Here is a 13,853-nt window from a genome sequence, read left to right as displayed (position 1 = left end):
ACCTTATTGATCCAAATCAGTCAGGTTTCAAGACTAGTCATTCAACTGAGACTGCTCTTCTCTGTATCACGGAGGCGCTCCGCACTGCTAAAGCTAACTCTCTCTCCTCTGCTCTCATCCTTCTAGACCTATCGGCTGCCTTCGATACTGTGAACCATCAGATCCTCCTCTCCACCCTCTCCGAGTTGGGCATCTCCGGCGCGGCCCACGCTTGATTGCGTCCTACCTGACAGGTTGCTCCTACCAGGTGGCGTGGCGAGAATCTGTCTCCTCGCCACGCGCTCTCACCACTGGTGTCCCCCAGGGCTCTGTTCTAGGCCCTCTCCTATTCTCGCTATATACCAAGTCACTTGGCTCTGTCATAACCTCACATGGTCTCTCCTATCATTGCTATGCAGACGACACACAATTAATCTTCTCCTTTCCCCCTTCTGATGACCAGGTGGCAAATCGCATCTCTGCATGTCTGGCAGACATATCAGTGTGGATGACGGATCACCACCTCAAGCTGAACCTCGGCAAGACGGAGCTGCTCTTCCTCCCGGGGAAGGACTGCCCGTTCCATGATCTCGCCATCACGGTTGACAACTCCATTGTGTCCTCCTCCCAGAGCGCTAAGAACCTTGGCGTGATCCTGGACAACACCCTGTCGTTCTCAACTAACATCAAGGCGGTGGCCCGTTCCTGTAGGTTCATGCTCTACAACATCCGCAGAGTACGACCCTGCCTCACACAGGAAGCGGCGCAGGTCCTAATCCAGGCACTTGTCATCTCCCGTCTGGATTACTGCAACTCGCTGTTGGCTGGGCTCCCTGCCTGTGCCATTAAACCCCTACAACTCATCCAGAACGCCGCAGCCCGTCTGGTGTTCAACCTTCCCAAGTTCTCTCACGTCACCCCGCTCCTCCGCTCTCTCCACTGGCTTCCAGTTGAAGCTCGCATCCGCTACAAGACCATGGTGCTTGCCTACGGAGCTGTGAGGGGAACGGCACCGCAGTACCTCCAGGCTCTGATCAGGCCCTACACCCAAACAAGGGCACTGCGTTCATCCACCTCTGGCCTGCTCGCCTCCCTACCACTGAGGAAGTACAGTTCCCGCTCAGCCCAGTCAAAACTGTTCGCTGCTCTGGCCCCCCAATGGTGGAACAAACTCCCTCACGACGCCAGGACAGCGCAGTCAATCACCACCTTCCGGAGGCACCTGAAACCCCACCTCTTTAGGAATACCTAGGATAGGATAAAGTAATCCTTCTCACCCCCCCCTTAAATGATTTAGATGCACTATTGTAAAGTGGCTGTTCCACTGGATGTCATAAGGTGAATTCACCAATTTGTAAGTCGCTCTGGATAAGAGCGTCTGCCAAATGACTTAAATGTAATGTAAATGTAATTACCTCTGCACAGGGATAAGCCATGGGGGCTTCAAAGCCCTCTGCATTTGGGAGGAGGGGGGCTGTGAAGCTCTCCTGCCATTAGGCTCAATAGCTTTCACACCTCTCACTTCAAATCCAATTGTATTGGTCACTGGGGGTGTAGCGGGTGTAGCGATATGCTTGTGTTTCTAGCTCCAAAAGTGCAGTAATATCTAACAAGTAACATCTAACAATTTCACAACAATAAACACAATACACACAAATCTAAATTAGAGGAATGGAATTAAGAATATATACATATTTGGACGAGCAATGCTAGTGATAGCTATTTAACAGTCAGATGGCCTTGAGATAGAAGCTCTTTTTCAGTCTTTTGGTCCCAGCTTTGATGCATCTGTACTGACCTCGCCTTCTGTGGTTCGGATGGTTATTGTCCTTGATGATCTTTTTGGCCTTCCTGTGTCATCGGATGCTGTTGGTGTCCTGGGGGGCAGGTAGTTTGCCCCCGGTGATGCGTTGGGCAGACCACACCACCCTCTGGAGAGCTTTGCGATAGCGGGTGGTGCAGCTGCCGTAAAAGGTGGTGATACAGCCCGACAGGATGCTCTCAATTGTGCATCTGTCAGTTTGTGAGGGTTTTAAGTGTCAAGTCAAAGCCCTCACCTCCTCCCTGTAGGCTGTTTCGTAATTTGTTGGTCATCAGGCCGACTACTGTTGTGTCGTCTGCAAACTTGACGATTGAGTTGGAGGCGTCACTTCACACCTTCAGTGCTAATTGAAGTAGCAACCAGGTCAGTTCTGTCCTAGCAGCTTGGTAGCTTAGAAGACTTATTTAAGAAGCTTAATGTAACAAAATTGTCTAAAGATTGTCTTTTACTTTTTGGCTTCAGAAAATGGGTTCAGACTGAACATTACTCACTCAATGTTGTGTTGGATGGTATTTCCATGTTCCGCTGTGTTTCTGCAGGTTTTGGCTTGTTTGAAGTTTTAGTTTTCCTTGATAGTCCTTGGTGGTAGTAGTCCATTCAGGTCATTTTGCCCAAAATCAAGGTTTTAGGTATGGAATTGTGACTTGGAATGACTGTTTTTAATGTTGAGGTTAGTATCCTGTATAAGTCCTTGCAGGTTGTGGGCCGACTGTTTTCTATACTGAATATTGCCAACTCAGACAGCCTTTCCTGAGACATTACGCATTATACAGTATGTCCATTGCGCTGTGTACAATATAAACTTAGTTTTGAATGATGCCAAGATATGCCAGAGATAAGGGACTGTTGATATTGCAACCACCCAACTCAAACACCGGTTCACCAGTATGAACGAAATCGCAAACAGCCCTCAAGAACTGTTTTTCTACTAAAGTTGATCACCACATCAGTCATTGGCCTCATCAATAACTGCGTTGATGATGTTGTCCCCACAATGACCGTACGTACATACCCCAACCAGAAGCCATGGATTACAGGCAACATCCGCACTGAGCTAAAGGGTAGAGCTGCCGCTTTCCAGGAGCGGGACTCTAACCCCCGCTATGCCCTCCGATGAACCATCAAACAGGCAAAGGGTCAATACAGGACTAAGATTGAATCCTACTACACCGGCTCTGACGCTCATCAGATATGGCAGGGCTTGCAAACTATTACGGACTACAAAGGGAAGCACAGCCGCGAGCTGCCCAGTGACACGAGCCTACCAGACGAGCTAAATGACTATGGGCGCTTCGAGGTAAGCAACACTGAAGCATGCATGAGAGCACCAGCTGTTCCGGATGACTGTGTGATCACTCTCTACGTAGCCGATGTAAGACCTTTAAACAGGTCAACATTCACAAGGCTGCAGGGCTAGACGGATTACCAAGAATTGTACTCTGAGCATTCACTGACAATCTGGCAAGTGTTTTCATTGACATTTTCAACCTCTCTCTGACCGAGTCTGTAATACCAACATGTTTCAAGCAGACCACGATAGTCCCTGTGCCCAAGAACACCAAGATAACCTGCCTAAATGACTACTGACACGTAGCACTCACATCTGTAGCCATTATCCCAGGAACCCTAGACCCACTCCAATTTGCACACCGCCCCAACAAATCCACAGATGACACAATCTCTTTTGCATTGTTGTGTTGTGTTGGATGGTATTTCCATGTTCCGCTGTGTTTCTTCTGCAGGTTTTGGTTTGTTCAAGTTTTTTTTTTCTTGATAGTCCATTCAGGTAATTTTGTCCAAAATTAAGGTTTTAGGTATGGAATTTTGATTTGGATTGAAGGATTTGATGTTGAGGTTAGTATGCTGTATAAGTCATTGTGATAAATATTGTTTATCTACATTTATCCAACTCCAATTCTATATTTTTGCAGAAGAACTCAGGAGCTCAATATCTCTCTCACTCTTTCTTTCTTTCTCTCTCTGTCTCTCTCTCTCTCGTTCTCTTTCTTTCTCTCTGTCTCTCTCTGTCTCTCTCTCTCAGTCAGTCTCACACACACTACAGTTCACTGCACATTACCATCCCCGTAGGCCCTCAGGCCGGATGTGTAAAAGCTCACTGCATTCCTTTCCTGTTAGGTACAGCCCAGAGCAAGCCTACTGCTGTGTGTATGTTTTGTGGGAGGGGTTGCCTGAAACAACTAAATACATCGGGGAACCCCTCTTTGGTTTTTTTTGGCCTGCCTGTGTTTTGTTGCTTTTGTAGGTGTGGGTCATCTCTTTCTCTGTCTCTTTCTTTCTCTGTCTCTTTCTTTCTCTCTCTCGCTCTCTCTCTGAATATGTCCCTAATGGATATGGAATGTACTTACAATGCGCTTGCACAATACAATTCAAACAGAGTGTATTTACTGATAGACTGAAGCCCACTGACTAGGGACTGTGTTATACATATGAGTTGTGTTATTCTAAATATCTCCTTGGCAACAAAACATTTAGTTATATCTCGTCTTTGACATTCGGGCCCAGAGTATTTTCTAGTCATGTTGTCATGAAAAACATAATGCATTGTCTGCAAGGCTGTTGCTGTCATGTAGTGTACTGGGTATTGTTATCATGCAGGGCTCTGGGAATTGCCTAACACAGTGCGGTCTTTGTATTTGTTTGAACCAGGAAGTAGAGAGTCTTCCTGATGGGAGCCAGATAGTAAACATTACTGTAATAGTTTATGGCCCTATTCCCGTCAATGCTGCTGACCATGTCAATCAATTATGTAATCAGAGGTTTATGGAGAAGGGGAGGCACTAGCGGTAAAGCGTGTGTGAAGGTTTGTGTGTGTGTGTGTGTGTGTGTGTGTGTGTGTGTGTGTGTGTGTGTGTGTGTGTGTGTGTGTGTGTGTGTGTGTGTGTGTGTGTGTGTGTGTGTGTGTGTGTGTGTACATCTAAACTGGTTGTGTGAATTTGGAAAGTAGCATGAATTATCTCATGAAAATCTTGAGGTAAAAACCACAAGTTTAGAAATGAAACTGTGTACAAATGCTGTATCTTAATTTTATCATCCTGTTGTTGCAGTAATTTTCTTGCATAGAAGGAAAATGCAAACATGTAGTGTATTCAAGGTTTGAAAAGGCTTCTAAAGTTAGCAATTTCCACTTTACAATTTCACTTGATTTTCCCTACAGAAAAGTGTATCAATCCCTACAAAAAAATCCATTCATTATATTCCACATATTCTGTTGCTGCAGGATTATTTTCCTGCTGTAGCAAACTGGCTCAAATTAAAATCCTACATCTGTAGTTGTGTGTTTTTTCCTTTATGATGTGAGAAAGTGGAGAGATGTTCTGTGTAAGTGTGATTGTGTTTATTCATTCTCAGTTGTGTGAATGTGTACAGGAAACCTCATAGTGTATTTGTAAACCATAGCACTTGTAACACTGTCTAACTGTGTGTGTGAGAAAGAGAGAGATAGTTAATTTCACTTTTGTTTATTCTCTATTTCAATTGCTTTGTCAATATAAACATGTTTCCCATGCCAATAAAGCCATTTGAATTACATTGGGGGAGAGAGAGAGAGTTACTCACACTATTGAGAAATTCTCCACCCAGACCCTCACGTACATCTTTTACACACTGCTAACCACAGACCATCATAAATCTCTCCCACGTGGACCCTATCACTTCTCTGACCTCACATACACTAACTCTGTGACCCTTCGCCTCTTTCTCACTCTCAAAAAACACACACACACAGACACTACAGTTCAGTACACTGCACATTACCAGAGAAATGTTTCACGTGTACCCCACATAGCAAATTCGCAGATGTTAAAATCTCGGTGTTGAGGTAAAAAAGTGTTATATCTGAGAGTTGATTCTAGAGGGGTTAACACCAGAGGGGTTTAAATTGACACCACATTCAGTTAAAGTGTTAATTAAATTGCACACAGACAGACAGACGTGTATCCTACATAAATGAAGGCACAAAGAGAATCGGTTCAATTTGGTAAAAGAAAAGTGCGCTTTAATATTAAGTATTGAAATATCTTAGAAATATAAATATGTGCAAAATTCCTTTATTCATTTCTATTTTGTAATGCTTTTAGTTTTCGTGGTTCCAGATAGTTTGCCCTGCCTGCCAGTCTAGTGGCGAGGTTATGAGCAGTCTTTATGAAAGACGAGTACTTCACATGTAGCTGAGCTGACGCGACACATGTAAACATTATTGTTAGTAAATGTTAAAAATGACAAACGTTGATCTTCTACTAATTAGACTTCTATCAGGAAGACATGGATTCAGCTTAACACAACATCATCATCAAAATCATCATTATCACGTCTTCGTCATCATCATCTTCATCACTACCATCATCATCAGACCAAATGAAGGGGTTGTCATCATCTCTGTGGTCTGAAAACCATCTCTAACCTCTCCCCCAGCCTCACCCCTACTTGTCTTCCTCACTCTTCCCTAACCTCTCCCCCAGCCTCACCCCTACTTGTCTTCCTCACTCTTCCCTAACCTCTCCCCCAGCCTCACCCCTACTTGTCTTCCTCACTCTTCCCTAACCTCTCCCCCAGCCTCACCCCTACTTGTCTTCCTCACTCTTCCCTAACCTCTCCCACAGCCTCACCCCTACTTGTCTTCCTCACTCTTCCCTAACCTCTCCCCCAGCCTCACCCCTACTTGTCTTCCTCACTCTTCCCTAACCTCTCCCACAGCCTCACCCCTACTTGTCTTCCTCACTCTTTCCTAACCTCTCCCCCAGCCTCACCCCTACTTGTCTTCCTCACTCTTCCCTAACCTCTCCCACAGCCTCACCCCTACTTGTCTTCCTCACTCTTCCCTAACCTCTCCCCCAGCCTCACCCCTACTTGTCTTCCTCACTCTTCCCTAACCTCTCCCACAGCCTCACCCCTACTTGTCTTCCTCACTCTTCCCTAACCTCTCCCCCAGCCTCACCCCTACTTGTCTTCCTCACTCTTCCCTAACCTCTCCCCCAGCCTCACCCCTACTTGTCTTCCTCACTCTTCCCTAACCTCTCCCCCAGCCTCACCCCTACTTGTCTTCCTCACTCTTCCCTAACCTCTCCCCCAGCCTCACCCCTACTTGTCTTCCTCACTCTTCCCTAACCTCTCCCCCAGCCTCACCCCTACTTGTCTTCCTCACTCTTCCCTAACCTCTCCCCCAGCCTCACCCCTACTTGTCTTCCTCACTCTTCCCTAACCTCTCCCACAGCCTCACCCCTACTTGTCTTCCTCACTCTTCCCTAACCTCTCCCCCAGCCTCACCCCTACTTGTCTTCCTCACTCTTCCCTAACCTCTCCCCCAGCCTCACCCCTACTTGTCTTCCTCACTCTTCCCTAACCTCTCCCCCAGCCTCACCCCTACTTGTCTTCCTCACTCTTCCCTAACCTCTCCCCCAGCCTCACCCCTACTTGTCTTCCTCACTCTTCCCTAACCTCTCCCCCAGCCTCACCCCTACTTGTCTTCCTCACTCTTTCCTCACTCTTTCCTAACCTCTCCCACTCGACTTCTGACTATGTTCTGTTGTAGTTGTTTCTGCCGGTATCTCAACCTATTTCCTATAGTGAACTACTTTTGACCAGAGTCCACAGGGTCCCAAAGTAATTCTCTATAAAAGGAATAGGGTGCTATTTGGGGCAGACACGTTGTTGTTTCTGCCTGCCTGGTCCAGTCCGGTCCGTCTGTCTGTCTGACTGCCTGGTCTGTCTGTCTGCCTGCCCGCCCGCCCCCGGGACTATAATAAGATCCACTGTTAGCTTTGGATGTCTGCCTGCGCTTTTGTCTGACTAACAGTGGTCTGCTCAGACTCACTGTCACAACTCCTGTTGTCAGAGAGATATGTGGGCGGGGGGGTTATAAAGACAAGAGGGAGAGACAGGGGCACCTCCATCACATTCTAACAGAAGAGCTTCCAAAGCTGCAGTATAGCTGTATGTATGCCTGTGTGTGTGTCTATCTGTGTGTGTCTATGTGTGTGAGGCTAGAGGCTGTTGTCAGCCATGATCCCTCACACCTTCCTATGAGGCCATGCTAGTTGGCATGCAGCAGTGGAAATGTGTACTACACCATGCACACAAACACATTCACTCTGCTATGGGCCCCTCATTTGACATTCTCTGCCATACTCCCCACCCTCTCTCTCCTTTTCTCTCATTATACTTCCATCCCTCTCTCTATCTCCCTCTCTCTCTCTCAATCCAGTCAGCCCATTTTACATGTCAGACAGGAGAAAGAGGAGAGGTAAGCTTCTGCTAATCAATAGAAAGAGCTGTTCCACAGCAGCACAACAAAACCACAGGAAACCTTCTGACAACACTCCGAAAGCCACTGCTAAAGTGTGCGTTTGCTTGCCTGTGAGCACGTTCACTGTCTGCGTCACTGTAATCTCTTTGACTATCCAATCACAGCTTCCGCTGGGAGAACGACTAACTGGCTGACAGGGCAATCACTTCTGACCCCCAGCGTTTTCCTGACTCCCATTGACAGTCTCCAGGAGAGGCGTATCCATGGCTACCTATATGAAGCTCCACTTGATAGGAAGCAGTGGCATCGATCTAGGATCAGCTTACCCTCTCCAAATCCTATCCTCAACAGTTAGACGGGGAAACCCCCAAACTGAACTGTGTGTGTGTGTGTTAGATGGGAGCATCGTACTCCGCCAAGAAGTCTCTTAGAGTGTGAGGGAGCTGGTGTGTGTCGGGGGGATCCGGGCCCCCCAGGTGTCCGTTCAGGGTCCTTCTACACAGGTGCTGGAGGGAGGACAGGGAGGAGGGGAGGGGTCGACGCAGTTCTAACGGAACCTTCTCTCCCCCTGAGTGGATCAGATACAAACTCCCTGTCCCCACAGTCTCCCCTGCAGCTGCAGTCATGCCTCCCCCTGTCCTTACCCCGGTCTCCCCATCTCCTCCTCCACCTCCCTCCTTCCCCATGTAATGTCCAATCAGTTTGAGCACACAGTCGAAACGCGGGGGCGTGTGCGTGCAGTGGGGGTCAGGCTGCAGGTAAAAGCTTCCCCCCTGGCTGTGGATCCGGAGGTTCTTGGTCCCGCGAGCCGTCTGGACCGACAGTGTGAAGAAGTAGTGGTGATCGGAGGAGTCTCGGACCAGGAAGGTCCCGGGGGGCTGGGAGCGGAGCAGAGCGCTGGCCTCACGACCCCCCACTGCACCCCAGTAGAACCCACTCTCCTGTAACTTACGCACCGCACACAGCACCTGGAACAGGGGGAAATAATAGGTTTTAATATAACAATTGTTTCATTTATGCAAAGTAGGTACATCCAATATACTATACACACAGCACCTGGCAGAGGAACTATAATATATGATGCTGTAATGATAACAATTAGACGAACCATCTGAGACAGAGAGGAATAATGATGATGATGGGTTAGCATTTAGTAAGAGGCTAGCTAGTTTGCATATAGTACATGTGGAGCTGCCACATGATGACAGAGTTGAACTGGCCTGTTGGTAGTGTGCGTGCGAGCTGAAGGGTTTGTAGCGCAGGGGGTCCACGTCTGACCCCTGACCTCTGGCCTCTGGGCGGGTAACGCTGCTCATGGCTGGGGGGGTCGTGCCTGCTATGGGTTACCATGGCGCCCTGACCCCCCCTGCTCGGCTTGCTGACCGAGGGGTGGGGGGTCCAGAGCAGGGAGGGAGGAGGAGGTATAAGGGGAGGAGGTGAGTTGTGATGGAGGTAGGGAGGAGAAAGGGAGAGGACGTGAGGGAGGAGGAAGGGTGAGGAAGTGTGGGGGGAGGAGGGGGGAGAACGTGGGGAGGAGGGGAGAGGATGTGAGGGAGGAGGGGAGGGGTAGGGTAGCCGACGTGATTCCCAGAGTGAAGACACTGAGTGGCAGTCCAGAGAGGACCTCAGAGAGACCACCCACTGCAGACAGCTGCAGAGAGAGAGAGTGAGAGTTATCTCTACTGAAAAACTTCATTCATAACAAACCGTGTTTTTGTTTATATATAACACACATATACACACACACAGTGCCTTCGGAAAGTAGTCAGACACCTTGACTTTTTCCACATTTTGTTAAGTTACAGACTATTTCTAAAATGGATTAAATTGTTTTTTTCCACTCTCATCAATCTACACACAATAGCCCATAATGACAAAGCGAAAACAAGTTTTTAGAAACTGAAATATCACATTTACATAAGTATTCAGACCCTTTACTCAGGACTTTGTTGAAGCACCTTTGGCAGCGATTACAGCCGCGAGTCTTCTTGGGTATGACGCCACAAGCTTGGCACACCTGTATTTGGGGAGTATCACATCCTTCTCTGCAGATTATCTCAAGCTCTGTCAGGTTGGATGGGGAGAGTCGCTGCACAGCTATTTTCAGGTCTCTCCAGATATGTTTGATCGGGTTCAAGTCCGGGCTCTGGCTGGGCCACTCAAAGACATTCAGAGACTTGTCAAGAAGCCACTCCTGCGCTGTCTTGGCTGTGTGCTTAGGGTCATTGCCCTATTGGAAGATGAACCTTCGCCCCAGTCTGAGGTCCTGAGCGCTTTGGAGCAAGTTTTCATCAAGGATCTCTCTGTACTTTGCTCGGTTCATCTTTCCCTCAATCCTGACTAGTCTCCCAGTCCCTGCCGCTGAAAAACATCCTCACACCATGATGTTGCCACCACCATGCTTCACCGTAGGGATGGTGCCAGGTTTCCTCCAGACGCGACGCTTGGTATTCAGGCCAAAGGGTTCAATCTTGGTTTCATCTTGTTTCTCATGTTCTTAGAGTCCTTTTGGCAAACTTCAAGCCGGCTGTCATGTGCCTTTTACATAGGAGTTACTTCCATGTGGCCTGATTGGTGGAGTGTTGCAGAGATGGGATAACCTTCCAGAAGAACAACCATCTCCACGGAGAAACTATTGAGCTCTGTCAGAGTGACCATCGGGTTCTTGGTCATCTCCCTGACCAAGGCTCTTCTCCCCCGATTGCTCAGTTAGGCCGGGCGGCCAGCTCTAGAAAATGTCTTGGTGGTTCCAAACTTCTTCCATTTAAGAATGATGGAGGCCACTGTGTTCTTGGCGACCTTCAATGCTGCAGATATTTTTTTGTACCCTTCCCCAGATCTGTGCCTCGACATAATCCTGTCTTGGAGCTCCACGGACAATTCCTTCGACCTCATGGCTTGGTTTTTGCTCTGACATGCACTGAAATGCACTGTCAAATGTGGGACATTATATAGACAGGTGTGTGCCTGTCCAATCAATTTAATTTACCACACGTGTACTCCAATCAAGTTATAGAAAAATCTCAAGGATGATCAATGGAAACAGGATGAACCTGAACACAATTTTGAGTCTCATAGCAAAGGGTCTGAATATTTATATCTGTAAGAAAACCCTTTTTTTCTTATTGGTTGTGCCTGGCTCCTGAGTTAGTGGGCCTGGCTGCCAAGTGGGTGGGCCTATGCCATCCAAGGCCCACACATGGTTGCACTCCTGCCCAGTCATGTGAAATCCAAAGATTACATTTATGGTAGAGAAATTAACATTACATTATTTGGCAACAGCTCTGGTGGACATTTCTGCAGTCAGCATGCCAATTGCACACACCCTCAAAACTTGAGACATTTGCGGTGTTGTGTGACAAAACTGCACATTTTAAAGCGGCCTTTTATTGTCCCCAGCACAAGGTGCACCTGTGTAATGATCATGCTGTTTAATCAGCTACTTGATATGCCACACTTGTCAGGTGGATGGATTATCTTGACAAAGGAGAAATGCTCACTAACAGGGAGGTAAACACATTTGTGCATAAACACGTAGAGAAATACGTTTTTTGTGTGTTTTGAAAATTTCTTGGATTTTTAAAATTTCAACTCAAGAAATATTTGGGCGGAAAGATAGATAGATAGAATCCCCGAGCTGACAAGGTAAAAATATGTCGTTCTACCCCTGAACATGGCATACTGTTCCTATGCCGTTATTGTAAATAAGAATTTGTTCTTAACTGACTTGCCTAGTTAAATAAACATGGCACCAACATGTTGCGTTTATATTTTGTTCAGTGTACATCATAGGCTGTATTTAACATGTATTATCTATATCTCCAGTATACCGTCAGACGATTCAATTGCCATCGATTGCGCCCCCCCGGGGGGATTCACAGTAAACCGAGTTTTATGAATGAGTCCCGGTTCATTCTAAATAAACCACATCATTCCCATGCAGCCTGCTTGCGCCAGCAGAGCGGCTATGGTTCTCCGGTTTCACAGTAAATAGGCTACCCCGGATGGGTCTGGTCTGGCGGTCTCACTGTGCTGCTGGTCGTTGCATTTGGAGCGAGATGGAACGTGCCCGGCACAATAATGGATGGATCTTCATTATCCAGGACCGCCTCTTGTTGTTACTCTGCCCGCTATGCATCTGCGAAACACGGCCTCAGTCTGAGCCAAGCTGGAGACTCTTCCAGCCACAGAATAGAAACATGACTTACAACGAAAACGCAGAAATAGACAATGCCATCTGAAATAAGGAGAATGAGTAGGCTATATAGCCTAGCGTGTGTCCCACATAGAGTACTGTTCTGCATTGCGCCATAAACAGTCTACTGTTCGTAGTAGTGCTGGCTCCCTAGGATGTTTTAGAGGCAATTGCTCGAGCCCAAAAAGCTCACCATATCGCCATTATGATAACGTTTTGCCCAATTACACAATGCTATTTTACGCACCATAGAGTAACGGTCAAAGCGCCGGGTATGGAGCCTGCTTATTTACCTTGGAGATGGTTCCTGTCTCGGGCTCCAGCGTTCCTCTCCGGGGGGAGAAAATATCCAAAGTCCCCGAGTTAAATAATTTATAAACTTGGTCATTAACTCCTGTCTCTTCTAACCGACAGAGGAACGGGTCCGTAGGCAATTGTCGGTAAAGACTTCGGGGTCCTTCCCCCCTCTATTCTTATTCGCTCTCAATTCAATTCAAATGGCTTTATTGACATGGGAAACATGTTTATATTACCAAAGCAAGTGAAATAGACAATAAACAATACTCCTTCTTTCTCTATCCAGCAAACGGAGGTAGTTGTGTTACAGCGACCAGCGAGTAGTCTCCAGAGCTGCTATTCGTAAGGCTCCACCTCCTCAGCTCCGAAGTTCTTCCAGTAAGTACACACACACATACACACAAAAGAATAATCAGTGTGTGACCTTCTTTTACGGGGCGATTCCCGTATTAGCTGGTGAGTCCTCCCTTTCCCTCCACTCCGCCCTGACAAGATGAAACAGTTGAAAACGCTTATTTACCCTTGAGGAAACCCATAATTCCTGACTGACAACTAGCATACATTGTACTTTACATTCACACTTATCCAGAGCCAATAGGGTTAAGTGCCTGCTCGAAGGCACACAGACCGATTTTTACCTAGTTGTCTCTAGAATACGAACCAGCAACCTTTCAATTACTGGCCCAATACTTTTAACTACTAGCCTACTGCTGACCGCACTGATAAACAGTGATAACGTAAACTCACTCACTTTTGTACATCGCCTTGGTCCGTACAATTTACCTTATTTTAACGCACCAAAAACGTAATACTTCCAGATCAATTGTAATGTCAATACAATTGTAAAGCATAAGTTCTCCCCTTTCCAACAGAATCAATTACATGACCCAAACGCTGACCGTTTCTGCATAATTCAAGCAGGCAATGAGCTCAGGTCTTTAAAAGAAGTGTCGGGTGGCCTCCCGGGTGGCGCAGTGGTTAAGGGCGCTGTGCTGGTACTGCTGTGCCATTAGACTCTGGGTTCACGCCCAGGCTCTGTCGTAACCGGCCACGAGCTTGGTCGGTAAGGATGTCCTTGTCTCAACATCCGGGTTGAAATGGCTTTCAGAATGCTGATCGCATATGCAATGATGACGCAAAAAATGATTAGGTTTACCCCCATTTCTTGTTTTTAAAGGATGAGATAAGTGGTGGAGAGCGATTGTAAGACAGAAATAGTTGCTTTATGCATGCTGTACATTACGACATGACACGTCACGATGTAACGGAGGGCCAGTTTTTTAAACTTTTCTCCAATA

General features: G+C 47.1%; 1 pseudogene; it reads right to left on the bottom strand.

The window, feature by feature from the left end:
• Positions 1-5,264: 5,264 nt before the first annotated feature.
• On the bottom strand, positions 5,265-13,533 carry LOC135523428 (suppressor of cytokine signaling 3-like; annotated as a pseudogene).
• Between the last annotated feature and the right edge of the window lie 320 nt (positions 13,534-13,853).

This window comes from Oncorhynchus masou, chromosome 31 (assembly GCF_036934945.1).
Source record: "Oncorhynchus masou masou isolate Uvic2021 chromosome 31, UVic_Omas_1.1, whole genome shotgun sequence".
Taxonomy (NCBI): Eukaryota; Metazoa; Chordata; class Actinopteri; order Salmoniformes; family Salmonidae; genus Oncorhynchus; species Oncorhynchus masou.
This window is presented reverse-complemented; position numbering and strand designations above follow the sequence as displayed.